Genomic DNA, 5,465 nt, shown 5'->3' with positions numbered 1-5,465 from the left:
CTTTCTTTACTTTTGTGCCATTTACATTTCCTTGCTGCTTATCACTCCAATATGATTCGTCTAACTAGGATAATTAATCAACTATTGATTGCTTAATCCGTTAATCTCTGTGAGATTCGACCTCACTCTTTTGTGAGTTATTACTTGACGACAATTCGGTATACTTGCCGAGGGAGATTTGTTGAGAGACAAGTTTTTGTGCGTATCAAGTTTATGGCGCCGCTGCCGGGGGATTAATTGTGATTAACAAACTACCGGTTGATTGATTTACTAGATTGGACACTTTTCTTTTGTCTTTATTTTCTTTTGCTTCTTATTTTATTTTGCTAACTAACTGTTTGTGATATTGCCTCACTAAGAATCCCTCATTTATTACAATGGAGATTCCACTTTCTTTTGGTGATTATTGTTTGAGACAGAGCTTTTTTGCAGGAAAGAAAGGAGCATCCATCAGATTTTAGTCAATCAAATTTCATGGGAAACTCTCCACCACCACAGAATGATTCACTTTACTATGCTCGTGGTGGGTGGGAGTATCAAGAAGATGAAATAGGGTGCTTCCCAGGATCACAGAATGGTCCATATTTTGATGACTTTGATCACTACTCAAGCTGTGCCTGGGAAGATCAAAACCAAAGAAATTTCACTTATTCACACCCCATTCATCAAGAGCCATCATCCTTTAATTATTCAACCTCACCTCGAAGTTTTACATGCCTAAATTCTTCATCATTTGAGTATGCCTCAGCACAAAAGTCTATCCCAAATCCATACAATTCATTTCACCATCCACAAAACTCAATCCACTACCCACAAGAGTCATACCACTTTCAGAACACAACCACAAAACAACCAATTCCATTTACAAGCCAACCCCGCCCAACCATTACAACCTACCCAACCGCCTTTAGATAGACTTGCTAGGATGGAACTCATCATGGAAGAGCTCAAAAAAAGTAGAGAAGAAGAGAGACTCGCTAGGATAGAACTCCTCCTTGAAGAAATAATAAAGACAAATGAAGAGGAGAAAATAGCAGAAAGAGACCATAAAGAAAAATTGAGACAGAATGCACAACTCTATTCTGAAGAACAATTCATTGAAGAACTGAGATCACAAAGAGAGATCACTCCACTCTCACCAGAAATAGAGGATTTCATTCAAAGGTCAAGAAAAAGGGAGGAAGTCAATCAAGGGAGTCCACACTCCAATGAAACAGAGAGTTGCATAGAGGGTGAGTTCATTGAACCACCAATTCAAGAAGCTCTTGATGAAGAGGATACTCCAACCATCATACAACACCCAAGTACTGAAATCAAGGTGGTGAAGGCAATCAACATGAACACTAAAAAGAGGATGGTGACCAAGAAAAGAAGGATAATATCCATGAAGAAGAAAAGGTCAACTAAAAGCCTTCCCACCCCTACCCCAACAAGCAAGTTTACTCAAGCTAACAATAGAAGAAGGCTTGCTGGGGAGAGGCACTCAAAACAAGGGGCATTAACTGGCTCCTCTTTCCTCTTGAGGTCATTCCTCTTAACAAACTGGAAGAAGAGGAAGAAATTCATGAATAACATGTCAAGCTAATGACATTAAAAGAGCGCTTGTTGGGAGGCAACCCAACCGTAGGTAACATTTGAAAGAAAAATGCTAGAAAATAAGTGCTGCTTCAAGGTGACAATCTATAAAGAGATTTCCATAATATCATTTGAATAAAAGTTCTAAGATCTAAGACTTCCAAAATGTAAGGACTAATGAGCACTGGAATCCTTGCATAAGCATACAAATTAGAGTTCACTCTACTGCCACTTATTCACTTCACCCACTAAGGCATCATAAGCAATTCTTCAATACATTTCAATTAAGAGAATTCTTTGTGCATAGTTCTTTTCTTGCTTGGGGACAAGCAAGATTTAAGTTTGGTGTTGTGATGCCAGGGCATCTTGGCTAGTTTTACTAGCCATTTTTTGTATGCTTTAGGGTGGTTTCATGCATTTTTCTAGGAAATGAGCAAGTATTTGGATGAAAATGCATTCACACCATGATTCAAACAAACATTGTGAATTTTGAATGATTTCATGAGAATTATGCATGAATTGAATGATAAAATGGATGATACATGATCCCATGATTAAGAGCAAGACTTTGATGCACTTTGTTTGATTGATTTCAGGTAACAAGAAGCAGAGAAGAGCCACGTTAGTGGCTACGTTACTTGGCCACTAACGTGGAAGGAAGGAAAGTTGGAACGTTAGTGGGAACGTTAATAGCATCAACTTTGAAGAAGGAGCAGCATTAGTGGCAAAAGTGAGTGCCAATAACGCTAGAGAAGGTACAAGAAAACCCACGTTAGTCTCCACGTTAGTTACATTAACATGGGAACTAACGTGGAAGGAAAGGGAGATGCCAACGTTAGTGGAAAAGGTGATCTCCACTAATGTTTGCGAAGCAAAAAGACCCACGTTAGCTTCCACGTTAACTACATTAACGTGGGAACTAACGTGGAAGGAAAGGGAGAGGCCAAAGTTAGTGGAAAAGGTGATCTCCACTAACGTTGGCGAAGCAAAGGAAGACCCACGTTAATGGCCACGTTAGTTACACTAACATGGACATTAACGTAGGCAAAAATCTCACCCGGCAGCCTGACCATGCCTTTTTCAAACAAGAATAACTTGAGCCACAAATCTCCAAATGAGGTGATTCCAATGGCATTGGAAAGTAGGATTCCAGAGCTTTCCAAGAATATATGGAACTAGATGGTGGACACTAAATTTGAGGGAGAAAACCTGCCCCGAAAGTGCAAAGATGAACATGGTATCAACCTGTAGTAAGGCCAGCTGACCTCTTCACCTTCCAAGAAGTATAACTCGAGTTGTAGAGATCCAAATGATGCACTTCCAAAGGCGTTGGAAAGTAGACATCCAAGGCTTTCTAGAAATATATAATAGTATGAGGTAGACATTAATTTTGAACTTCTAAAACTGGCAATATTCATCACCTGAACGCGGACGTTATTGGCACTCACTTTTGCCAATAACGCCAGCCACTATGCCAGTAACCATGTCCCCTTCAAAGGAGCATAACTTGAGTTACAGAGGTCCAATTTAGGCGATTCCAGTTGCGTTAGAAAGCTGACATTCAGAGCTTTCCAACGATATATAATACTCTATAGTGGACATGAAATTGGAGCACAAACCAGAGGCATCTTTTAAGCCCCAAAAATACCAACTGGGTAGCAAGTGTGACGTTAGCCACACTAACTTCAGCACTAACGCCACACTTGTAGCGTTAGTGTGGCTAACGTTAGCACTAACATTAGCACCTGAACCTCAACTTGATTCACTTACAAGGACCACCCAACCTCAAGGAAGCATGCCCACAAGTGTTAACCAATCAAGGCCACAAGAAGCATCAAGAATAGAAATTTTCATTTAATTGTAATTTGCTTTTAATTTCATTTCATTTTGTAATTTAGGAGAGCCTATATAAAGGCCTTAGTTTTTACATTCAGGACATTCTGGAAGGAGGGATTGAAGAGGGGTCTTTGGACTCCCTCCCCTCACACACTTTTCCTTCTCTTTCTTTTCTTTGTACTTTTCATTTATGAATTTTGAAGTTTCAATTTCAGTTTTAATCTTCATCTTTATTTTTCTGCATTAATTTCTTTTCTATTTTGGTAGAGCAATGATCAATTAACTCTTTTCATTGGGTTAGAGAGCTCTATTGTGATTCAATGGATCAATCGTAGTTCTTATTCTTCTTCTTCTATCTTTTCTCTTGATTTTACTAGAAAGCTTTAAATCTTCATTTATTTGGGTAGTTATCTTGGAAAAGAAGCTATTCATACTTGGATCTCTTCGGAACTTTGGAAGAGGAATGAAGAGATCATGCTAAAAATGCTTTCTCATGTTGGACCGAATTGGGGTTGGATGGATATGGTGACTATAATCCTACCAACACTTGATTTGGGAAAGCATATGGTATAATCAGTGACCATACTTCATCTCTTCTCATGAGCAATTGACCAAGGAATTGGCTATTGATCAAGATTTGAGAGATTGAATTACCAAGAAATTGGAATTCGATCACTTAAGATTGCCAAGGAGATCAATGAATGCATTGATTGAGGAAGAGATGAAAATAAACTTGATCCGGAGGATTGCAATATCTCTTGATCCCAATGTTCATTTTATTTTTAGTTCTTACATTTACTTTTCTTGCCATTTTACTTTTCTGCACTTTATTGCTTTCTTTACTTTTGTACCCTTTACATTTCCTTGCTGCTTATCACTCCAATATGATTCGTCTAACTAGGATAATTAATCAACTATTGATTACTTAATCTGTTAATCTCTGTGGGATTCGACCTCACTCTTTTGTGAGTTATTAATTGACGACAATTCGATATACTTACCGAAGGAGATTTATTGAGAGACAAGTTTCCGTGCTATCATCTCCTTATGCCAATTATGCAAGGAATCCACTGAATGAAGTGGATAAGCAAAATCAGCTGCTACCTCCCACTGATACATACATGTTTCCCAACCTCTACTGTGAGCTTCGTTTTTCCACCTACCAAAAGACAAACCTGAACATCGAGAAGAAACTGGCCTTTCCTAATGATCTAAGGCGCTCCATGGCCTTTCCTAATGAGCGTCGTATCATGCGACGTCTCGACCGCATAGACCAGGTGTTTATATCACAGGGCATTGAGCTACCCCCTCTCCCCGACTCTCCCGCTTCTGACGAGCCAGATCATGAGGAGGAGCACGAGGCAGAGCATGAGGCTGAGCACACGGAAGNNNNGAGGCACCTCCAGAGACACCGGCTACCCAGGATACTCGGTAGTATGCCAAGGAGCCAGTGCCCCAGTCTGAGATACAGCAGGAGACAGATGCGACCGTTGACCCTCACCATGAGCCTGATCAGTAGCATCGAGAACGATGCTTCATCTTAAGTGTGGGAGGTCACCGCCGTCACCGTTGGTGGATTTGGTGAACACTTTTTGGACACTATCACTTTGTTCCTCTTGTTTTGCTTTATTTTGCACTATTTTGGGATTATTGTATATACTTGTTAGCATGGAGACTTTTATTTTGGCTATTGCACACTTTTGTTATATATATTGCATTTTAGCATTGTGGTTGTGATTTAGAAAACGTTTTGAATTGAAAAAACTTAGCTAAACCCTTTTGTGCATAAAATAAGTTGTTTTGATTGGAAAAGAGGGTAAACTAAGAAATTTTAGAAATTCTTAATCACAACATTGCATTTAGGAAATACTTAGTCAAAATGATAGAATTTCCAAAAGAATTGATCTAAAGGGCACCACCCCAATTGATTGGAAAATTTTTTGTGGAACTTGCTTGAATTCATACTTTTGTGAACCATGTTTTTGAGCCAAGAACACAAACTTGTGAGTTTTGATCCTATTGGTGTGGTTACATCCTATAACCACTTATTTTCC

The sequence above is a fragment of the Arachis ipaensis genome, chromosome B02, assembly GCF_000816755.2.
Source record: "Arachis ipaensis cultivar K30076 chromosome B02, Araip1.1, whole genome shotgun sequence".
NCBI lineage: Eukaryota > Viridiplantae > Streptophyta > Magnoliopsida > Fabales > Fabaceae > Arachis > Arachis ipaensis.
This window is presented reverse-complemented; position numbering follows the sequence as displayed.